The 25,831-nt window shown below is 31.6% G+C and overlaps 1 protein-coding gene and 1 long non-coding RNA gene across 3 annotated transcripts in view; one reads left to right on the forward strand and one right to left on the reverse strand.

Moving 5' to 3' along the window:
* Nucleotides 1-12,740, reverse strand: part of Hers (Histone gene-specific Epigenetic Repressor in late S phase) — a 269,265-nt gene extending 256,525 nt beyond the window's left edge. The window contains exons 1-2 of the mRNA XM_075301194.1: nucleotides 11,975-12,740; nucleotides 6,354-6,573 (exon numbers count right to left, since the gene is read on the reverse strand). The gene's annotated coding sequence lies outside the window, so the exon portion shown is untranslated. The remainder of the gene's footprint in view (nucleotides 1-6,353; nucleotides 6,574-11,974) is intronic.
* Nucleotides 12,741-17,661: 4,921 nt separating this feature from the next.
* Nucleotides 17,662-20,268, forward strand: LOC142230554 (uncharacterized). 2 transcript variants are annotated; one of them, XR_012720733.1, is made up of 4 exons: nucleotides 17,662-19,204; nucleotides 19,324-19,489; nucleotides 19,554-19,659; nucleotides 19,725-20,268. It is a non-coding gene; the product is annotated as an uncharacterized LOC142230554 (long non-coding RNA). The 2 variants fall into 2 exon arrangements; XR_012720732.1 differs by having other exon boundaries at nucleotides 17,662-19,489.
* The last annotated feature ends 5,563 nt before the right edge of the window (nucleotides 20,269-25,831 follow it).

The following is a 25,831-nucleotide window of genomic DNA, read 5'->3' on the forward strand; positions in this document are numbered from 1 at the left end:
TATTCTGTATTAACTCTGTATAGGTGCTATAAACAAGGTCAATGTGTATGCTGGCAAAGTTGTGAAAGAGTGTGAGAGATATGATGGAAACCCCTCTTTGTGAGTCAATGAGTCGAAGGGTAATGAAACAGAGAGAACTGTTGCTTTTTGTGCGACCCTCCAATAGGGTTTAATTCGCTTAATTGTTTTGTCGTATGTATCTGTGACCTTGTTTCAACTAACACAGTGGCACAAAGATAACATGTATACAAGATCTTGCTTGCATTAAAAGAAGGATGCAAAAACCGTGTTGGGGTTTTTTTATTATAATACCAATCAAGGCAATGTGCTTTTGCATTGGCAATAGCGTAGGTGATAATCTAAATTTTGCTACAATGCAAAAAGAGCGCTTTATTCGGCAAATAAGTAAAAGTAAGAAGAAGCTCTACAAATATGCAGTAAGGAGTGTTTTATAAATGATGAAATTTACGCATCTATTGCCCCTAATCGGTTTTATTTCTTTTTATATAACATGTTGTAACGTCAAAAGAATACTTCGTTTGTCCATAAATTCGTTCCCCAGAGACATGGTTCCGCTAAATTTTCTCAGGTGCTTGTGGATGAGGATTTTACAGTATTCCTTTACCAAGAGCCGATGAAAATCTTGTTATATGTTCAACTCCTCTCTCTTAGTAATGCTGGTGACATGTCTAAGTAATTCAAAACTTTTCTAAATGGAAAGTTTTTGGGACCTGGCAATAAAAGGGAGGGTCCTTGTCCATTGAGCTAAACATAGAATCAACACTCATTAATAAGAGAGAAGTTCAACACTTATGGTATCATAATGGACTGAACAGTCTACGTGAGTACAGAATAACTGACTGCCACTATATTTAACCTAATCTAAACATTTGAATAATTCTCATTGGGAGTTCAAATGACGGACATCTAACCGATGAAAGGATGACCAATATAAGATAAGGAAACGATAAAAAAAGAACAATATATCGTTTCCTTTTCTTTGCCCCCGGTTGTACTAGCCAATGCCTGTCTGCAGTATCTTGTTTCGGCTTTCAAATTTTTGGCTATATAATTCCGCTAAAAAATCTTTGGTTCTCCGGAATTCTTTGGCCACGGATATACATATAGAGTTGCTGGTTCACTTCTTTAGTGTACGATATGAAAATGATTGCGCTCGATTTCGGGGCAGAAATTTGCAGCTTCATGTCGTCACCTCAAGCCGCTTTACATGGATATGGAAAATTCGTCCAAACACATGGCGGAGAATACTATGGCAACAAAATGTTAAAAATGGTAGACTGTAGTACATCTTGCTGCATGCACTTTGAGGAGTTAACTGCGTTCCCTCACCGAGAGTCCGTGGTAATCTGAAGTATATCTTACCGACTGGAGATTTCCCTAATGGGAGTCTAAAAGGCGTGTGCCTAATCGGTGAGAGGACTTTTATTTACTGTCCTTATTTTCCTCCAAAATGGCCGCCTAAAGGACATAGAGTATATGCTACCAGCCAATACCTTCAGAATTTTCTTTTTTGCTTTAATGACTACTGTAGAGGAAGGGGTTTTCAAAGGTACCGCTGGTACTAGCCAATGCTTTCAGGATCTTGTTTAACCGCTTGCAGATTTCCCCAGTGGGAAAAACGGGATTTTCAAAGGTGCCGGTGGTACTAGCCAATGCTTTCAGGATCTTGTTTAACCGCTTGGAGATTTCCCCAGTGGGAAAAAACGGGCTCTTAAAGGGCATTCAGTAGGTTGTACTAGCCAATAGCTTCAGAATCTTGTTTTGCGTTCATGCCTAATGTAGAGAAAGGGGTTTTCAAATGTATGTTAAAAAATCGTCTACATAGGATATCAGGTGGCCCTAGTGAGGAGTTCACTTTGTTCGTGAGGAGTTCACTTTGTCCGTGTAAATCTGAAATATGTTTAACCACCTAGAGGTTTCCCCACTGGAAATCCAAAAGACGATCGCCTCCTAATCGATGAAAGTATGACCAATATATTCGTAGGTCGTTTATATCGTTTCCATATCTTCCTTTAGGTGGTACTAGGCAATGCTTTCAGGATCTTGTTTAACCGCCTGGAGATTTCCCCACTTGGAGTACAAAAACACGGCCTCCTAAATGGTATTCAATAGATTCGTAGATTTTTGGTATGGTGTCCGTACTATTCCCACAGGCGGTATTAGCCAATACTTTTAGGAACTTGTTTCTACTTTTAATATTATTGGCTAACATTTCCGCTTGTTTAATATATAAGTTAGGTTAGGTGGCAGCCCGATGTATCAGGCTCACTTAGACTATTCAGTCCATTGTGATACCACATTGGTGAACTTCTCTCTTATCACTGAGTGCTGCCCGATTCCATGTTAAACTCAATGACAAGGGACCTCCTTTTATAGCCTAACCTTAACCTAACCTAGAGAAGAAATGTCACCAGCATTACTGAGGTAGGATAATCCACCGCTGAAAAACTTTTTGGTGTTCGGTCGAAGCAGGAATCGAAGCCACGACCTTGTGTATGCAAGGCGGGCATGCTAACCATTGCACCACGGTGGCTCCCAATATATAGGAAGGGATTTAATATATAGGAAGGGATTTAATATATAGGAAGGGATTTTCTAATGTCACACGAAAAACCTGGATTTGGGAAAGCTCTGGCCTCTCTCAAGAGTGATTTTTGCAAGAACTTAAAACAATTATGGGACAATTAACAAATTTTAGTTCTCTCAGAATCGCCTAATCTGCAATGTTAGGGTCCCGCTATGAATTTCTCTGTGAATAATACATTCCGAGCTACTTCATTTATTCTCTTGGGTAATTCTTCTTATAAATTTGCCTACTGAAATGTTATTGGATTGATTCCTGCATGAAATTAAAGCACATCATTGATTTCCAGCAAGCTTGTTTTATGAGGTAAATTTTTCTAATCATGCTTCAAAACATCACTACACCGTTTAGTCTTTAATATTGACATTCTTTTGCGTGCTATGGCCAGAGAAAACAGAGTAGACAGATATCTGTCCCAGTTCATCAACATGGAATCCTCCACGTTCAATATGAAATGTTTATGTTTTCATTAAAATTTTCCACCATCGAGGCAATCTTTGACAAAACTTAATCTAGTGGAATTGACCTTATCGCACTAAAGGCTTGGCTAATAAAACAAAGACTGGCTGATTGAATGCGAGCAGGTAACACCATAAAGAAGCTTGGATATGCACATTGCTAAATGTCAACAGGCGATATTCTCTACTATCATCAAAGAAGACAATGATTACGTTGCTGACGAACAAATGAATGGCTGAATGAATACATCAGTTAATGGTTTCCCATGCCTTGGTATTCTCCTTGCTGGTCTACCTACATCATCTATTCATTGCAGCAGTATATAGAAATACACCAGCACCTACATTCAACGAAAGGATGACTCCTTCCATTAATTTACGTTATTCTTAACGTTCATCACCGGTCTTTTTGTTTTGTTTTCTCCCTCTTTTCCTTGGGTATTAAGCTGCGGTTGAGTGACATTGATGCCATCACCACCAGCACCATTGGCAACGTAAGTGATTACGCGATTGTGAATTCCGTGTATACCGTAGAAATGAGCGAATAGGGATTTGAAAGGTGGGTTCACTACCCGTTATGTGTAGGTAGATTGCCAAGAAAATAAAGGATTTCAATTTGTATATGGAGAATGTATATGCGTATCTGTGTGTGTGTGTGAGCATGTGCATGGGTATGTGTGAGTGCAATCGTATCAGTGCAATGGAGCTTGTTTTTGATTGCCTTGGGCAGGATTTTTAGGTAATCCATTGAATGTTTTGTTGTTTTTTATTTTGTGTGTTTTTTCGCTCACGAAGAAATTTAGGTTAAGGATTTTTTTCATAACTGTCTGAAGGATTGCTTTTTTCGTTATGGATGAGTGGCATTTCGAATATTAACCCACATTCTATTTTTTTATGATTTGAAATCTATCCAACAAATTTGATAGCAAATCAAGCGTAATGGGAATTGAAGAGTGAGTTTAGCTTTTAGCTTAAAAGTTCTCAAAAAGTGTTTGCAAATGAAAAGGGCTGTAAATAATTAAATTAGGTAGGAGGATAGATGTCAAAGGTCAATGCATTCAATAAAGAGATACAAAATTTCTTCAGAAATAAAGTTTTGACAAAATTATCTATAGAAATAAAATTTTGACAAAATTTTTTATAGAAATAAAATTTTGACAAAATTTTCTATAGAAATAAAATTTTGCCAAAATTTTCTATAGAAATAAAATGTTGGAAAAATTTTCTATAGAAATAAAATTTTGACAACATTTTCTATAGAAACAAAATTTTGACAAAATTTTCTAAAGAAATACATTTCTACAAATTTTTCTATAGAAATAAAATTTTAAGAAAAATTATCTATAGAAATAAAATTTTGACAAAATTTTCTATAGCAATACAATTGTGACAAAATTTTCTATAGAAATAAAATTTTGACAAAATTTTCTATAGAAATTTCCTCTGTTGGTTAAGTAAGCTACACTTGGAGTTTAGTAAATGCATGGTTTTAAGCTGAAATCAACAACAACAAAATAAAACTTTAACAATATTTCGTACAGAAATAAAATTTTACAAAATTTTCTACAGAAATAATATTTTGACAAAATTTTCTATAGAAATAAAATTTTGACAAAATTTTCTATAGAAATAAAATTTTGACAAAATTTTCTATAGAAATAAAATTTTGACAAAATTTTCTATAGAAATAAAATTTTGACAAAATTTTCTATAGAAATAAAATTTTGACAAAATTTTCTTTAAAAATACAATTTTGACAAAATTTCGTATAGAAATAAAATGTTGACTATATTTCGTGTAGAAATAAAATTTTGCCAAAATTTCGTATAGAAATAAAATTTTGCCAAAATTTTCTATAGAAGTAAAATTTTGACAAAATTTTCCATAGAAAAAAAATTTGACAAAATTGTCTATAGAAATAAAATTTTGACAAAACTTCGTATAGAATAAAATTTTGACAAAATTTTCTTTAAAAATATAATTTTGACAAAATTTTTTGATGGAAATAAAATTTTGATAAAATTTTCTATAGAAATAAAATTTTGACAAAATTTTCTACAGAAATAAAGTTTTGAAAAAATTTTCTATAGAAATAAAATTTTGACAAAATTTTCTACAGAAATAAAATTTTGACAAAATTTTCTATAGAAATAAAATTTTGACAAAATTTTCTACAGAAATATAGTTTTAAAAAAATTTTCTATAGATATAAAATTTTGACAAAATTTTCTACAGAAATAAAATTTTAACAAAAATTATCTATAGAAATAGAATTTTGACAAAATTATCTATTCGAAATAAAATTTTGACACAAATTCGTATAGAAATAAAATTTTGACAAAATTTTCTATGGAAATACAATTTTGACAAAATTTTGTATAGAAATAAAATTTTCTTTAAAAATACAAATTTGACAAAATTTTCTTTAAAAATACAATTTTGACAAAATTTTCTTTAAAAATACAATTTTGACAAATTTTTCTATAGAAATAAAATCTTGATAAAATTTTCTATAGAAATAGAGTTTTGACAAAATTTTCTTTAAAAATACAATTTTGACAAAATTTATTGATAGAAATAAAATTTTGACAAAATTTTCTATAGAAATAAAATTTTGACAAAATTTTCTACAGAAATATAGTTTTGAAAAAATTTTCTATAGAAATGAAATTTTGACAAAATTTTCTACAGAAATAAAATTTTAACAAAAATTTTCTATAGAAAAAATTTTGACAAAGTTCAATTATGGTTCGTCGAAGAAGCGGTTGGAGTTACCTCAATCAGAGTGGCAAAAATGCTTCGACAATTGGTTCAAGTGCATGCAAAAGTGAATAGATCTTAATGAGGAATATTGTGAAAAATAATAAATAATGATTAAATTTGTTTCTGTTCTCTAATCCCGAAATATAAAAGGCAAAAACAATGACATCGTGAATCTGCAAGATAAGAGTTTGAAGGACATACGTTTTGAAGAAGTCAATGAATGAATAAAGATTCCGACACAAAAAAATGTGTTATTTGTGTTTTTTATGGAATTTTTCATAATATTGAGGAAATATTTCATTGGGGATCATGGAGATACTTATATTCGTATATATGTATAACAGTAAAACCTGTATAATTTGGTAAAATAAGTTCCATTGGGAAAATGTAATTCAATATATTTTTTGGTTTCAATTACCAATGGCAAATCCGTCGATGATTATTAATTTCATGTGCAAATAACTATATTTTTTTATTAAGAATATTATTATTAATATCTTAATATTAGCAATGTAACAATAATTTACCTTTCATCAAATTGATTATTTGTATTGATTCAAATTTTTAGCACTTGTCATTATTATTTTTTGTTTATTTTTGGCAATATCTTTTTTTTTTCAAACTACTTTTCACTTTCACTATAAATATTTCGATATCTATTATTCAAGCAATTGTATAATTCATTCGTTAATTATTTGTAGCTTATTTTTTCTTTTTTGTCTAGTCACAAGTAATTCACACTTTTAACTAGAGATTTGAATTTTGCAATAAAATTTATTTATTTTAATAATATATGGATAATTGTGTATTAATTATATAGCTACCACCAAAAGACGTCATGTGTTTGCAATCAAATCGTCTGTAAGTTTATTCGACTTTATGTATCTTGACTATAAAACAAAAAAACATTCAAAAATAGAAATAGTTTTCAATACTTTAATACTTTTACTTGAAACATAGAATAATTTCTACTTGAGGGTGAGTGTACATTTTGAAATTTAAGTTGTCGTTGACACATTTTTAAAGGATTTTGATGTCACAAAAAAAATCGGAAAAAACGAGTTATTAAAATTGATTTCCTAGAATAAAGTAGGCAAAACTCCAATTTAAAAACGAATTGTATCTTAAAGGTATCTTTACTTCAATTATCCGCTTCTTTGGCTAGGAATAAATACCAAAATTATTAATGTAAAGACAAAATCTTTGAAACCGGCCATGGTTTTTCAGAGTATTCAGCCCTCTATTTTACTTTGTGTATTTAATAAAAAATATACACTGAAAACATTTTTACGTAATATTAAATATTACTGAACCTAAATTTTAGGATGTGCAATTTCTGAAGATTATAACATTTTAATTAAAAGAGATTTAAAATTATTTGTTAAAAAAAAAAAAATAAATTAAATTTAGGACTTATATTTTGGAAATTATGTCCAAAAGTCGAATGTTCTTGAAGTAAAGAATCACAATTTTGATTTAAAGAAATTGTTATTAAATTAACTGAAATATTGAATCTTTAGATTTAAGATAATAACGCTTCAAATATAGGATAAGACCTATTTTTGAGGATTGAGGATTTTTGGTTTAAAGTTTTTATACCCTCCACCATAGGATGGGGGGTATATTAACTTTGTCATTCCGTTTGTAACACATCGAAATATTGCTCTAAGACCCCATAAAGTATATATATTCTGGGTCGTGGTGAAATTCTGAGTCGATCTAAGCATGTCCGTCTGTTGAAATCACGCTAACTTCCGAACGAAACAAGCTATCGACTTGAAACTTGGCACAAGTGGTTGTTATTGATGTAGGTCGGATGGTATTGCAAATGGGACTTATCGGTCCACTTTTACGTATAGCCCCCATATAAACGGACCCCCAGATTTGGCTTGCGGAGCCTATAAGAGTAGCATATTTCATCCGATCTGGCTGAAATTTGGTACATGGTGTAAGTATATGGTCTCTAACAACCATGCAAAAATTGGTCCATAATTATATATAGCCCCCATATAAACCGATCACCAGATTTGGATTGTGGAGCCTCTAAGAGAAGCAAATTTCATCCGACCTGGCTAAAATTTGGTACATGGTGTTAGTATATGGTCTCTAACAACCATGCAAAAATTGGCCCACATCCGTCCATAGTTATATATTGCCCCGATATAAACAGATCCCCCGATTTGGCTTGCGGAGCCTCTAAGAGAAGCATATTTCATCCGATCTGGCTGAAATTTGGTACATGGTGTAAGTATATGGTCTCTAACAACCATGCAAAAATTGGTCCATAATTATATATAGCCCCCATATAAACCGATCACCAGATTTGGCTTGCGGAGCCTCTAAGAGAAGCACATTTCATCCGATCTGGCTGAAATTTGGTACATGGTGTTAGTATATGGTATCTAACAACCATGCAAAAATTGGTCCATATTGGTCCATAATTATATATCCGACCTGGCTGAAATTTGGTACATGGTGTTAGTATATGGTCTCTAACAACCATGCAAAAATTGGCCCAAATCCGTCCATAGTTATATATTGCCCCGATATAAACAGATCCCCCGATTTGGCTTGCGGAGCCTCTAAGAGAAGCATATTTCATCCGATCTGGCTGGCATTTGGTACATGGTGTAAGTATATGGTCTCTAACAACCATGCAAAAATTGGTCCATATTGGTCCATAATTATATATAGCCCCCATATAAACCGATCCCCAGTTTTGACCTACGGACGGTTGAAGAACCGTTCGTGGTGTACACAGACCCCGGGGAATAAAAGATATATAGATTTCTATACTGATGGCTCCAAATTGAATGGACAAGTGGGGTTCGGAGTATATTCTAAAGATCTGGAAATTCGAATAGCGAAAAGATTACCTAATCACTGTAGTGTTTTTCAGGCTGAAATATTAGCAATAAGAGAGGTGGCGAATTGGCTGAGAAGTAATGTTCCAACAAATATTGGCATTAATATATACTCAGACAGTCAACCTGCAATAAAATCCTTGGACTCTGTGTTCCTCAACTCGAAAACGGCCATCGACTGCCGCAAATCTCTCAATGAGATGGCTGAGCAGTACAATATTCACCTAATATGGGTGCCTGGCCATAGGAACATACCGGGGAACTGCGAAGCGGATGAGTTGGCAAGGCTAGGGACTACCTTACATATTCCAGGGGAACTGGAATTTGTTGGTATGCCCCTAGCTACCTGCAAGCTCATGCTGCGTGAGAAGGCTGTTAGGATGGCAAATGTTCGATGGGAGAATTGCAAGGGTTGTAACGACACCAAGCAAATATGGCCCCATTTCAACTTAAACCGCACACTAGATATGCTAATGTTCTCGAGACGTCAGATATCACTCCTGATATCTGCTATAACGGGTCGCTGCCTGATAGGCGATTTTGCAAAAACTATTGGCGCGAAGTATAATGACTATTGTATGAGCTGTCATGATGCGGAGGAAAAAGAATCAATTAAACACCTCTTGTGTGAGTGTCCTGCATTTTGTGTAAAGCGCAAGCAACTTTTAGGAGCATATAGCTTCAGATTACTGGCGGATCTGGAAAACGTTAACTTAAGCAGTCTGCTAATGTTTTTGGAACAATCTGGTTGGTTCAACAAAGAAAAATAATCAAGAAGTTTCAGCGGTTAAAACTAGAAGTGCCCATATGTAATAGGTACTTTTAGTTAATGTGGTATCACAATGGACTGAATAGTCTAAGTGAGCCTGAATCTTAATCGGGCTGCCACTTTAACCTAACCTAACCTAACCTATTGGAGGAGCAAATCCGACCTGGTTGAAATTTTGTACGTGGTGAAATTTGGTATATTCCGCTAGTATATGGCCGCTAACAACCATGTCAAAATTGGTCCATATCGGTCTATAGTTATATATAGCCGATCCCCAAAAATAATCTACCAAAATTTTATTTCTATAGAAAATTTTGTCAAAATGTTATTACTATAGAAAATTTTGTCAAAATTTTATTACTATAAAAATTTTTGTAAAAATGTTATTACTATACAAAATTGTATCAAAATTTTATTTCTATAGAAAATTCTGTCAAAATTTTATGTCTATAGAAAATTTTGTCAAAATTCTATTTCTATAGAAAATTTTGTCAAAATGTTATTTCTATAGAAAATTTTGTCAAACTGAATTATATACGTATTTAATCGGACTTTTTTTTGTTTAATATATACCCCGTATGGACTAACTTACAATTGAGAAGACGGTAGTTAAAACCAGGAAAATTTAATGCCGTGATGTACTAATTAACTGCCCTTCATGGAATTACAACCTCTCATAAAAGAAAAAAAAAATATGAACTAAAAATAAAGAAAAAAGTCATAGGCGCCAAATCATGACCATTTTAATCACACAGTAGTTCATTCTTACTATTTTTGGGGAATCGTACGAAAATTTTCTTCTGCCTTAGTTCATATTGATCTTATGTGTACGGTTGTTGAATTTTATACCCATGTTTAGTTCATGAAATGTTTGAGACATACAAAAGGAAAATTTCATTGGGCTGTGGAAAATTTTACAAAAAATAATAAAATTTAACTACAAACAAATATTTTTGTTCCAATAAAAATAAATAAAATTCAGCTTTAGTTTAACTACAGACTTTTTTCAGTGTATATTTTGAAAGTATACTCATATCGGAGGCCCACTGGTTCGGACTATGCAATTGTAAAGTTTCAATTTCTTCTCTATCATACAACTCCCGATATTGCAATTACAAATTTTTGCTTATGTTAGCATTACGTCGAGGTTTTAGTCCTCCAATATAGACGGAACATAGCTACGAACCAGCTACAGTCCAAATATTAGACCTACACAAAATTTCATTAAAACCTGTTGAGCCTGTTTCAGAAAACTGATGTATTCTCAAATTCAACTTTTTAGACCAAACATTTGATTTGAAGAGAATACCATGACGTTTGGTGGTAGCTATATTTCGATAAAGATACACAAATCTATTTTTGTTTTGTTTTTTGAATTTTCCTTTTATACATAAAGAAATATTTCATTTTCTTCTTTTATTTGCATATTTTTTCTGAATCGAAAACAAAAATTTTTCTTAACAACGTAAATTATTGAAAAATTGTCACGAGCCGCCAACGTAAAAACAAAAATATAACGACGCGACGTTGCGAATTAAAACATTCAAGATTCGGTAGACAGACGACGACAGTAACAATGACTGGCTTAATGTGTAGTCACAATTGTAAGACTGCATTTGTTGTTGTTGGATTTTTTATTATTATTTTTATTATTGCAATTTGCAATGTGCAGTATTTTGTATGCGAGAATGGTGGATTGTTGATGTTGGTTGTTTAAGTCGCGATGTTTTTTTTTTAGCTAAGAGAATGATTTTTGCTAGTGCTGTTGTTGTTGCAATCTACACACACACATATACTTAATAGGCAGACAGCCAACAACAAACAATTTATGGTCATAGCCGACAACGACAATGCTTGTCGCTCTTGCTATTACTGCTGGCGATGATGTCGTTTAGATGGTGATGTTTATGGTCGAACACTGCTGTATGTTGGCTTAAAATAAGCTTTCTTTTTGTTTTGTTGTTATATTTTTAAGATTTAGTTATTGTTGGCTTTGTTGTAATAAACAAGTAATATGTGTAAGTTGTAATGTTGTTGCTGTTGCCGTTGATGCCAAATGCAGCTATATGTTTGTTGTTATTGTCGTGTGCTGTAGTTTAAGATAATTTAAAATTCCATTCTCTGAGCTCTCTCCATATTTACACACACAAAACTGCATCACAATACACTCTCACAATACAAGATTTTTGGGAGATTTTCTCTTATTTTTTTGCACATACATACGAAGATGTCAAGTTGAACGAAGTGATTTTTTAGATATTTTTTCATTTGGAAAATTTTCTTAATTCAATAAATTTTTGAAAAACTTTACTTTTGGTATTTTTTTTTTAATTTTGTTAAATACATTTCTTAATTCCTTCCTAGGGAATCGATATTCTCTAAGAATTCACCTTATAATGCGAAACAAGAAAACACGAGCACTATACACATAAACCGAGGAGTAAAAAAGGAAACTTCTACACTTCCTGAATCCGAAGTTATGTTGGGTGGGTGGGTGGTTGGTGTGGTTACATACCATTTGAAGAAAATACTAGCAAATTATGGTGTAAATGATGTTGCTGGTTGGTTTGTTGTTGTTGTTGCTGCTGCAGATGTAGTAGAGTTTGAAGAAAATGCATATTACATTTCTATTTCTAGGCGTATGATTGATTTAATTACACAAAAGGCCTTTAAAACATCACTGACTCTACTCAGAGACAATTATTTACACTTTTGGGATATATAACAAGAGGGCAATTGAATTGCTAAATATTTAATAATAATAATGTTTTATATATATTTTTTTCAATATTTATAATTTTTACATATTTACACTGCACTAAAACATTTAGATTTCATTTAAGCGTGTTTTTAGCGCGCAACTAAAGCTTATAACATAGAGCGATAAATTTATAAGCTTTTTTTTTGTATAGAACTCCAATGGTAATGATATTAGCGAAAAAAAAACTATTCAACTAAATACAACAATTGTATTCAACAAATATTTAACGACCAATGAAAATAACACTTAACGTATGCCCACACTTAGACACAAATTATATGAAAAATAATAATTTCCAAAATATTTGTTGTTATTAAATATTTCTTCTCAATATTTAAAGGGTGTGCTATAATTTTCATTTAATTTTCTTCAGCTTTATATTTTCGTTAGATGTTGTTTTGTATTTTTTTGTAAATTCTCTTTTTTTGTTTTCCTTTTCTTCTTATTTTTTTTTTGTAGAGCGCTACAAAAATTCTCACGACCGTTTTATATACGAAAAATGTTGTTAACGAGACGACAGGTAGAGCAACACTAACCATTTGAGCCATAGAAAATTCCATAAGAAACGCTGCGAAATCGGTATCTGTGAGTTGCTGCTTCTCATTTGTATCTCTCAGTATTGCGTTGTATGGTGTGTTATGTTATAGAGTGGTGTATACAGTGTGTACTGTTTTGTAGTGTAGCCAACAATTTACCAAAGAGATAATCTCCCCCAAAAGGGGAGGAAAAAAACAATTGTTTAACTCTCTCTTAAGCAGTTTACAATGGTTTGCCGTTTGTAGAAATTTCTTATAATGACCATGTTTGTCTCTATTGAATTTTGTTTACTCTTGCTAAGAGTTTTCTCTTTTTTAGTTTGCAAATTTTGGGAGCAGCTGGTGCTCAGTGAGACACTGCTGCTGTTTTATATTTCTGGAGTGTGGAGAGGTTTATGTGTGTATGTTTGTTTGGGTTTAGTTTGCTACTGCTGGTGAATGGTGTGTGGTGTAATCAGAAGTATTTTCTCCACAAGGGGGGCTCATTCATGCATCAACTACTGGCAGTTATGTGGGAAATTTTAGCATAAATCAAAAGCTTTTAAAACAGGTTGTATTGTACACACAAAATAATATATAAATTTTTGAACTTACAATAAATTGTTGTTAAAGAAAATTTTTAAGTTCAAAAAAAATTTTGTTGATATAACAAAATTGGTTGCTAATGTGACAAAATATTACTAAAATCGTAATTGTATTTACAAATTACGTTGTTAGCTTAAATTTAAACATAATTTTAATTGTATTGACAAGAAAATTATTTCATTATTTGTTTCAGTTTATTTTAGATTTATTTAATTCAATTAAATATTATACAATTTATAATACGGGAGCCACCGTGGTGCAATGGTTAGCATGCCCGCCTTGCATACACAAGGTCGTGGGTTCGATTCCTGCTTCGACCGAACACCAAAAAGTTTTTCAGCGGTGGATTATCCCACCTCAGTAATGCTGGTGACATTTCTGAGAGTTTCAAAGCTTCTCTAAGTGGTTTCACTGCAATGTGGAACGCCGTTCGGACTCGGATATAAAAAGGAGGTCCCTTGTTATTGAGCTTAACATGAAATCGGGCAGCACTCAGTGATAAGAGAGAAGTTCACCAATGTGGTATCACAATGGACTGAATAGTCTAAGTGAGCCTAATATATCGGGCTGCCACCTAACCTAACCTATACAATTTAATTGTGCTTAAATTTAATTTATTTTGTTTTTATATATATCTTGTAAAACAAAATTATATCATATTGGAAAAAAAAATTAAAAATAAAACGCTATAAAAAACTAAGATTTTATTTTGTTTTGTTACAACATGACCTCAAGCCTTACAAACTCTACAAATAATTATACTAAAAGGTCAACCATACAACAACTACAATTATATATTTTATTAAAATATAAATAGTTTTTAATTTAACGAATTTCTATAATTTTCTGCCACCAAATAAACTATATTTGGAGCTTAAAAAACAAAGACTGATCATCGCATATAATCTTATAAATATATTAGTTTAAATAAGTCTACATATACATGTAGTTGAGTCTAATTTAATCTGGCCTAATTTAAGTTAACCTAATTTATTTTATTAATATACATATATATTGAAATTTATTATTAATTTAATTAATATTCATTTTTTTAAATAAATGTAATTTTATTTAATTCAATTTTTGTAATTTGTAATCTATATAAAATCACAAAACTTATTCAAGACGAAATTGCATAGTACATTTTTTATTATTTATTTATTTCATAAAGAGTCAAATTGCTAGACCATATAAAACCCAAAATCTACACAATTCCTGAGTAATCGACTTAATTTATAACAATAAATAGCAAGTTAAGCCTTTATTCCTATTGACAAAGAATTTCATTTCAGGATTTCCGAATTCCGAAATGATTTTTTCTTAAACATTTTATTCCAGTATTAAAATACTTCCAAAAAATTGATTAAATTAAAAAAAAAACTTACCAATTTCAAGAATGAATTATATTATTAAGAATTTATTATAAATTCGTACATACCTGTAAAGAAAATAATTGAATTATATTAATTTGCATTTAAATTCATAAAAGTTAGTTGAAAAATATTATAATTTCGTCGTAGTGGATTACATGAAAATATTTAGAATTTCAAGTGGATCGGGTTACATATACTTTCCCGAGAAGATCAATTTAAAATTAAGGTACAAAAATATGAACCGATATGGACCAACTTCCATACTGGTCTTGGTAGGCCCAAGCTCAAGAATTTAAATCTGGGAATTGTTTACAAGGACAAATCGTTTAAAAACTGTGTGTCCAGACGCTCAAGCAGTCACATCGGAAGATTGATACAATTTTCTATAGAAATAAAATTTTGAAAGAATTTTCTATAGAAAACAAATTTTGACAAAATTTTCTATAGAAAAAAAAAATTGACAAAATTTTCTATAGAAACAAAATTTTGACAAACCTTTTTTTGGAAACAAAATTTTGACAAAATTTTCTATAAAAATAAAATTTTGACAAAATTTTCTATAAAAATAAAATTTTGACAAAATTTTCTATAAAAATAAAATTTTGACAACGTTTTCTATAGAAATAAAATTTTGACAACGTTTTCTATAGAAATAAAATTTTGACAACGTTTTCTACAGAAATAAAATTTTGACAAAATTTTCTATAGAAATAAAATTTTGAAAAAATTTTCTATAGAAATAAAATTTTGATAAATATTGTCTATAGAAATAAAATTTGAAAAAACTTTTGTATAAAAATAAAATTTTGACAAAACTTTTCTATAGTAATAGAATAATGACAAAATTTTTTATGAAAATGCAATTTTGACAAAATTTTCTATAAACATTAAATTTTGACAAAATTTTCTATAAAAATTAAATTTTAACAAAATTTTTTATAAAAATTAAATTTTGACAAAATTTTCTTTAGCAATAAAATTTCGACAAAACTTTCTATAGAAATAAAAGCATTCACAAAATTTTCTCTAGCTATAACATTTTGACAAAATTTTTCATAGAAATAAATTTTTGATAAAATTTCTATAGGAATACAATTTTGACAAAATTTTCTATAGACATACAATTTTGAAAAAATTTCCTATATAAATAAAATTTTGACAAAATTTCCTATAAATTCAATTCTTTTTTCTAAAATTGCAATTTTAAATATGGTAGATTTTGGTGAATTTTTTTTTTCAAATTTTATGTTACCTTTTGGTTACGTTTCGTTCGTTCTTAAAAGTTTTTTTTTTTTTTTTAAGAAAAAACTTTTATTTCTATAGAAAAACATTTTCTATAGAAATAAGATTTTGACAAAATTTTCTTTAGAAATAAAATTTTGATAAAAATTTCTATAGAAATAAAAATTGACAAAACTTTTGTATCAAAATAAAATTTTGACAAAACTTTTCTATAGAAATAGAATTTTGACAAAATTTTCTATAAAAATGCAATTTTGACAAAATTTTCTATAAAAGTTAGATTTTGACAAAATTTTCTATAAAAATTCAATTGTGACAAAATTTTCTTTAGCAATAATATTTCAACAAAACTTTCTATAGAAATAAAAGCGTCCACAAAATTTTCTCTAGCAATAAAATTTTGGCAAAATTTTTCATAGAAATAAATTTTTGATAAAATTTCTATAGAATTACAATTTTGAAAAAATTTTCTATAGACTTTTGACAAAATTTCCTATAAATTCAATTTTTCGTTCAAAAATTTCAATTTTAAATATGGTAGATTTAGGTGAAATTTTCTAAAAATTTTTATGTCACCTTTAGGTTACGTTTCGTTCGTTCTTAAAATTTTTTTTAAGAAAAAACTATTAAGAAAAAACTTTTATTTCTATAGAAAAAGGTTTTTTATAGAAATAAGATTTTGAAAAATTTTCTTTAGAAATAAAATTTTGACAAAATTTTCTATAGAAATAAAATTATGAGAAAAATTTCTATAGAAATAAAATTTGACAGAACTTTTCTATAAAAATAAAATTTTGAAAAAACTTTTCTATAGAAATAGAATTTTGACGAAATTTTCTATAAAAATGCAATTTTGACAAAATTTTCTCTAGCAATAAAATTTCAACAAAATTTTCTATAGAAATAAAATTTTGACAAAAATTTCTATAGAAATAAAATTTTGACAAAATTTTTCATAGAAATAAAATTTTGACAAAATTTTCTATAGGTTAGGTGGCATCCCGATGTATCAGGCTCACTTAGACTGTTCAGTCCATTGTGATACCACATTTGGTGAAATTCTCTCTTATCACTGAGTGCTGCCCGATTCCATGTTAAGCTCAATGACAAGGGACCTCCTTTTTATAGCGGAGTCCGAACGGCGTTCCATATTGCAGTGAAACCACTTAGAGAAGCTTTGAAACCCTCAGAAATGTCACCAGCATTACTGAGGTGGGATAATCTCCCGCTGAAAAACTTTTTGGTGTTCGGTCGAAGCAGGAATCGAACCCACGACCTTCTGTATGGAAGGCGGGCATGCTAACCATTGCACCACGGTGGCTCCCAAATTTTCTATAGAAATACAATTTTGACAAAATTTCCTATAAATTCATTTTTTTTTTGCAAAAATTTCAATTTTAAATATGGTAGATTTTGGTGAAATTTTCTTCAAATTTTTATGTCACCTTTTGTTACGTTTCGTTCGTTCTTAAAAGTTCTTTTTTGTAGAAAAAAGTCGACTTCTTTAGAATATTCCTGTTTCATATGACGTTTCGATTGTGTTTACTAGCTAATTCCATTCTCCTTTCTTTTATTCACCACACATCAAGTAGTGCTCTTTATTTTGTCACCACTATGATTACAAACTACGTTGCAATTTTCGTTTGTAACACTTCGTGTTACTGATGTCGTGTTAGTTAGTTTTGTTTCGTAAACCGCCCGTGTTCGCGTGTTGCGCTGGGCCAAGTTTCTGTCTGTCTATCTGACACTTTGCAATTTATTCTAATTTGAATATTATTTTTATAAGCGTTTTTCTACGTCTTGTACACGAGTCAATGTCTCATTAAGATTTTCCTGTTTCTTATTCCAAATCCGTTTTGGTTCAACTGCGTTTTTTAGAGCGCGCTTCTTTTGGCAGACAATCACTCAGTCGCAAACCCCACCACTTTACTACGTTCGAAAAGCAAAAAAAAAACAAAGCAAATTAGACGCGCAAAAAAAAAAATACAAATCATAAACAAATATTCTCATTTTTCTTTTGCCATTAGCCGGTATACATTTGTTGCCATCGTTTTGTTGTTGTTGTTGTGGCTGTTATTATTCGTTTAGCAATGAAAAATATGCGACACGTAATTTTGATTCAGCTTTCGTTGTGTTTTTTGTTTGCACAAATTTCAATATCGTATCGCACCGATTTAGATTTCTGATCGCCTAGCCAAAAACGTGAGCTTTCTGACTAAAAGTCGTCATCATTCACTGTGCCATGATGGATGGACGAACGAACGAACGAACCAACAACGGCTACGATTAGACTAAACCGACTGGCTGTTGATGAGATATGGTGAAGATGAAAAAGAATATGGGAGCAAATTTTGCCTACGTTCGCAATTCACATATAATGGCGTTATGCTGCCGTCGTCGTTGGCGGTGTACATCAATTGCAATTGATTTGTTTATTTCACAATTATATTAAATGGGGAAGATGAAATCATTAACATTTTCACAATCCACTCACATCACAGAGACAAATGCGAATAGTTTATGTTTTTGTTTTGATTTCGTTGAAAATTTTAATTCTGTATGATTCACATCAAAATTAGCCTTCTACTGCTACAATAGCTGACCGTTAGTGGTGTGGTTAATTACCGATGTGGTGAAAATCGATGTACGATAGATTCACTGATCGTTAGACTCAAATATTCTGAAAATATTATAATCTACATATGAAGAAAATAAGAAATTTAGAGAAAAGCATAATTAACTCCGTGTTCCAATCGAGGGTATTTTGCCTTAAGCCCGGCCACTGTGGTATCCCAATGGACTGAATACTCTAAGTGAGATTGAGATATCGGCAATAGTGCCATATACTTAAACTAGCCTAAGCTCTGATCTTAAGAAAATACTGGTGATGGTGAACGGCGAGATTTATATGGAAGTTTCGACAAAAAAAGCTTCTCATATCATGGGGATACTTCTTGGAAAATCTTTTTCGCTAAATGTGATTGCAAAAAGTCCAATGGTTAAATATAAAGATATTAGTATTAGCCTGTTAATACACATACATTCCGCCTATCTCGTTCGTTGTGATATCACAAACGATGACAGCTGTTATCAACCAGTGCTGCCAAATGCTTTAATTCGATTAATGCTGGGGATTCTCTTCAGATTGAACTTGAAATGGAATCTGAGCGGAGTATGAGCACTTTATATGACTACCCAATAAACACAGGACGAGCGTTTTTCAAATGCAACAACTTTTCAGTTTGAGGGTAAATATAATTTTCAACATAAATTCAACTTGACTCGAAATAGCTCATCTTCAATACATCTTCAAATTGTTTGCGAATTACTTCCAATTTGCCAAAATGTTGACGAAATCTTTGAAAAGGTGTTGAAGATAATATGAGAAAACTTTGACAAAACACTACCCTAAAATGCAACGAAAAAACCATGTGGTTTTCAATACTTATTTGTGCAACGAAGTTCGTGGTCAATTGCAAGAAATAAAAAAATGGAAAATTTTAGACAAATAACCAAATAGTTTATAAAAATAGGTAAGTAAAAATAAAAAATGAAATAAAACTTTAAGGAAGTCACTAAATGTATTTCTCTTTGCAGAAAACTAAAATTATGGATTCTACGTTCTTGAAAACATTAAAAAGCTGACAGACGAAAAAAATGGTGACAATTAACTGGAACTGCTTCAAATAGTTTATAATAATTGGTACGTCAATATGAAAAATTAAATCAACACTTTAGAGAAGTCACTAAATTTAAATCTCTTTGCAGAAAACCAAAATCTTTGGATGCTACATTCTTGCAAACATTAAGAAGCTGACCAATGAAAAATGAGTGGCTTATCGACAAGAAAAAGTTTCCAGAAACATTACAAGTGCAACCAATTAAAATTGTTAAAAACAACAAATTGTTGAAATCAACAACTTCTGGATGAAAATGTGCATCACATCGTCAGTTTAATTCATATGCTATTAACAGTTTAAAATGGATATTTTGTGAATTCCTTCTGCTGGAAATCAATTCTAACACGCGGTCCAGTACGTTCCTAATTTCAAATTGCCCGCATGTTAATAAATTTTAATGCTGTTTTTTGACACCAAAAGGAAGGAAATCGAATAATCAATGCAGAAGTGTTTACTAATAATGTTTAAGATATTTAAAGTTTTGTTGTTTGTTTTGTTTTTTGTTCTTATTTGTTGATATGTTTAATAAGATTATTATTTATCAATGGGTATTGTAGTGTATTATGTAGTGTAGTTTATTATTATATATTTTATTTTGATGAAAATGAATAAATTATACAAAATTCATAGAATTTTGGCTTTGACTTTCAATTTGAAGTGAGGATATCATTCATACAAAACTAGGTTGAAAAGTATTTGCAACGATGTTAATTTTGAATTTGACTCGCATCGAAAATTTTTTGACAAATTATTGAGTAGCGATGCATTTCAATTTGAGGATAACACTTGAGATATTATTGCTAATGTGTTGAATTTCACTGTTGAGAGTAATGTCTGTTTTTTGTTGAGAACGCGATTTTCTCAATAATTTCTCAACTAGAATATTACCCTAATCCTTTGAAAAAATGTTTGAAAAATTGTTGAAATTTAGCATTTTTCAAACGTTTGTGTTTATTGGGGATATTAGTATTAACCTGTTAATACACATACATTCCGCCTATCTCGTTCGTTGTGATATTACAAACGATGACAGCTGTTATCAACCAGTGCTGCCAAATGCTTTAATTCGATTAATGGTGGGGATTCTCTTCAGATTGAACTTGAAATGGAATCCGAGAGGAGTATGAGCACTTTATATGACTATATATTTTTACTCTAATGATTTTGGTATTGATTTCGAGCCAAAGAAGCGGAGAATTGAAGTTAGGATATATTTAAGATAAAACTTCGCTTTTAAATTTGTATCTTTGTAGTCAAGTATTTTTCGGTATTTTCTTTTATGTAAACATACTAAGTTTAAGTCGAATCGCTTAATTATAAGGGCAAAACGACTTAATTGAAAAGTTTATCGACTTTTGAACCACACCGAAAAAAAATCCGTAGTTAAACTAGCGCTAATTTTAATTTATTTTTATTGGTATAAAATTATTTCTCTTTTTGAGTATGTCTCAAATATTTTGAAAACTAATCGTGGGTATAAAGTTCAATGACCGTACACATAAGTTCAATATGAACTTAAGCAGAAGGATTCCCACACGCAAAAAAATAATTCTTTCCTCCCAAACGAAATTTTAGACAAACAAAGTTCGTTTCTCATTTGCTTTTCGTTGAAAGGAAGTGTATTCGGAAGAAAAGTATATTTTTTTCTGATAAACGTTTATTCTTTTCCAGGATGTAAAAACAATTTCATAAAGACTAACTCAAAAAAATTTTTTCTGGCTAATTGCATTTTCCCTCACATCTTTCTTACTTCCACGAAGTTTTTTAGTTCTTAGCACCTTTTTCTGTAACACAAACAATGTAGAAGAAATTATACGATTTTATAAATTTTAAAATTTTTTTTTACCTTTCGCCTGGACGGAGAATCGAACCGCGGACCATGCAATTTGTAAGCCAACACACTATCCACTGGGCCATGTAGCCGTTATTGTCATCAATAGACAATTACCCATATAACTAAGTTATATTTATATAGCATAGCTTGCGGCGCCCACGAGCCGATTAAACAAAGTTTATTTAAGAGAAAAATACATTTAGTTGGGCACCGTGGAGCAGTGGTTGCTACGTCTGACTTGCATGCCAAGGGTCGTGGGTTCGATCCCTGCTTCGACCAAAGTTTTTTTTTTTTTTTACATATATTCCAGATATGATCGGAAGATTCCGAAAAAATTTTCAACATTACATTCTACTATATTAAATTTTTACTATGAACTGTAAAATGTGTCTTATTAAAGACCTAAATTTAGAAAAGAACAGTGTTTGATATAAACGAAATGGACTGTGTTGTTGGTTCAAAAATAACTTTTTTTTATTGAAAAAATAAAAATTTTGTAACAAACGAATTTTTTTGGTGATAAAAGTGCATACTTTTCGAAGCAATTCAAAAAACTCTAACAAAAGAAAAACGTTTTCGGTACACGTTTTCCAAACGTTTTTTTTCTTTGCGTGCACAAATAGAAAGAATGAACTACTGTGTGGTTAAAATGGTCTTAATTTGGCGCTAATACTTTTAGTTAATTTTTATACCCTTTGCCACACTGTGGAACAGGGTATTATAAGTTAGTGCATATGTTTGCAACACCCAGAAGGAGACGAGATAGACACATGGTGTCTTTGGCTCAGGGTGGGCTCCTGAGTCGGTATAACCATGTCCGTCTGTCCGTGAACACATTTTTGTAATCAAAGTCTAGGTCGCAGTTTTAGTCCAATCGACTTCAAATTTGGCACAAGTATGTGCTTTGGCTCAGAATAAAACCCTATTGATTTTCGAAGAAATCGGTTCAGATTTAGATATAGCTCCCATATATATCTTCCGCCCGATATGGACTTATATGGCCTCAGAAGCCAGAGTTTTACCCTAATTTGCTTAATATTTGCACAAAAAGAACAATTAGTACTATAGTTAAGTGTGCCAAATTTTATTGAAATCGGTTTAGATTTAGATATAGGTCCCATATATATCGTTTGCCCGATTTACACTCATATGACAACAGTGGCCAATCGTTTACTCCGATTTAATTGAAATTTTGCACAGGGAGTAGAATTAGCATTGTAGCTATGCGTGCCAAATTTGGTTGAAATCGGTTCAGATTTAGATATATCTCCCATATATAGCTTTCGCCCGATTTACACTCATATGACCACAGAGGCCAATTTTTTGCTCCGATTTAGTTGAAATTTTGCACAGGGAGTAGAATTAGCATTGTAGCTATGCGTGCCAAATTTGGTTGAAATCGGTTCAGATTTAGATATATCTCCCATATATGGCTTTCACCCGATTTACACTCGTATGACCACAGAGGCCAATTTTTAACTCCGATTTAGTTGAAATTTTTCACAGGGAGTAGAATTAGCATTGTTGCTATGCGTGCCAAATTTGGTTGAAATCGGTTCAGATTTAGATATAGCTCCCATATATAGCTTTCGCCCGATTTACACTCATATGACCACAGAGGCCAATTTTTAACTCCGATTTAGATGAAATTTTGCACAGGGAGTAGAATTAGCATTGTTGCTATGCGGGCCAAATTTGGTTGAAATCGGTTCAGATTTAGATATAGCTCCCATATATATGTTTTTCTGATTTCGACAAAAATGGTCAAAATACCAACATTTTCCTTGTTAAATCGCCACTGCTTAGTCGAAAAGTTGTCAAAATGACTCTAATTTTCCTAAACTTCTACTACATATATATCGAACGATAAGTCATAAATAAACTTTTGCGAAGTTTCCTTAAAATTGCTTCAGATTTAAATGTTTCCCATATTTCCTTACTAAAATTGTGTTCCACCCTAGTGCATTAGCCAACTTACATTTTGAGTCTATAGATTTTGTAAAAGTCTATCAAATTCTGTCCAAATCGAGTGATATTTAAATGTATGTATTTGGGACCAACCTTTATATATAGCACCCAACACATTTGACGGATGTGATATGGTATCGAAAATTTAGATCTACAATGTGGTGCAGGGTATAACCGACCGACTTTAGACTTTCCTTACTTGTCTCTTCTATGAGAAGGTGAGTTGAAAGAAAAAACTTTATATCAGAGTCCGTTGTCATTGAGCTTAACATGGAATCGGGCAGCACTCAGTGATAAGAGAGAAGTTCACCAATGTGGTATCACAATGGACTGAATAGTCTAAATGAGCCTGATACATCGGGCTGCCACCTAACCTAACCTATGTTCTTGGACCAATATATACCAAATTCAAATACTTCTGGAATTAAAATTTTAAGCAAATCGGCGCATATATGCACAAGATATTAAATCGGTATATCGGTTTATATGTGTGCTATAGGTTAGGTTAGGTTAAAGTGGCAGCCCGATTAAGATTCAGGCTCACTTAGACTATTCAGTCCATTGTGATACCACATTTACTAAAAGTACCTATTACATATGGGCACTTCTAGTTTTAACCTCTGAACCTTCTCGATTATTTTTCTTCGCTGAACCAACCAGATTGTTCCAAAAACATTAGCAGACTGCTTAAGTTAACGTTTTCCAGATCCGCCAGAAATCTGAAGCTATATGCTCCTAAAAGTTGCTTGCGCTTTACACAAAATGCAGGACACTCATACAAGAGGTGTTTAATTGATTCCTTTTCCTCCGCATCATGACAGCTCATTATACTTCGCGCCAATAGGTTTTGCAAAATCGCCTATCAGGCAGCGACCCGTTATAGCAGATATCAGGAGTGATATCTGACGTCTCGAGAACATTAGCATATCTAGTGTGCGGTTTAAGTTGAAATGGGGCCATATTTGCTTGGTGTCGTTACAACCCTTACAATTCTCCCATCGAACATTTGCATTATAACAGCCTTCTCACGCAGTATGAGCTTGCAGGTAGCTAGGGGCATACCAACAAATTCTAGTTCCCCTGGAATATGTAAGGTAGTCCCTAGCCTTGCCAACTCATCCGCTTCGCAGTTCCCCGGTACGTTCCTATGGCCAGGCACCCATATTAGGTGAATATTGTACTGCTCAGCCATCTCATTGAGAGATTTGCGGTAGTCGATGGCCGTTTTCGAGTTGAGGAACACAGTCCATCTTCAAACTGGATCTGCCTGTAGACAAAAGAGTTTGTGCAAGATTTTGAGCACAAATTCAGTCTTAGAATTTCTTTTTGATCAAGAATATAGTCGGTAGTCGATATTTCCAACCGGATGGGATGAAATTTGTTCCTCCATGAGGCTCCAGAAGTCAAATCTGGATATCGGTTTATATGTTATATGTTAATATATGTTAAGCTCAATGACAAGGGGCTCGGCTATAAAAAGGAGGTCCCTTGTCATCAGGGATGGAAAATGCAGTACTATAGTACTTTTTTCAATACTTTTTCACCCCGGTCAGTACCGTAGTACCCCCGCGAAGGATTTAGTACCTTTTGTGTAGACATTTTTGAGTCGATATCAGATTTATGGTACAATGGCTTTGAAAAAATATTTTAATATTTTGAGAAAGTCTTTATCAACCTTATTTGCTAATAGTCTTTTACAAATATGGCAAAACAGACATGTTCATGTGGGAAGAAAATCTCGATTTTGTAAAAGACATAGTCAAAAACAGGATTTATTTACTTCAAGAATGTTTTAGTCGAAAAAAGAATGGGATTCTATATTATCGATTTTTTATTTCGGTAGAAAATGTTGTCAAAATTTTATTTCTATATAGAATTTTTGCAAAATTTTATTTTTATAGAAAATTTTGTCAAAATTTTATTTCAATTGAAAATTTTGTAAAAAATTTATTTCTATAGGAAATTTTTGCAAAATTTTATTTCTATAGAAAAAAATTTGCAAAATTTTATTTCTATAGAAAATTTTTGCAAAATTTTATTTATATAGAAAATTTTGTCAAAATAATCTTCCAGTGAAATTTTTGTTGAAATTTAGTAAAAAGTACCTTTCCGCTCAAAAAATACCTTTTTTGTACTTTCTTAAAAATTGTATTTTCCATCCCTGCTTGTCATTGAGCTTAACATGGAATCGGGCAGCACTCTGTGATAAGAGAGAAGTTCACCAATGTGGTATAACAATGGACTGAATAGTCTAAGTGAGCCTGATACATCGGGCTGCCACCTAACCTAACCTATCGGTTAATATGGGGGTTATATATATTTATGGACCGATATGGTGATGATGTTTAGAGGCCACCACGTAAATAACACCAAGTCATGTACTAAAATTTAAA

The sequence above is a fragment of the Haematobia irritans genome, chromosome 3 (assembly GCF_050003625.1).
Source record: "Haematobia irritans isolate KBUSLIRL chromosome 3, ASM5000362v1, whole genome shotgun sequence".
Taxonomy (NCBI): domain Eukaryota; kingdom Metazoa; phylum Arthropoda; class Insecta; order Diptera; family Muscidae; genus Haematobia; species Haematobia irritans.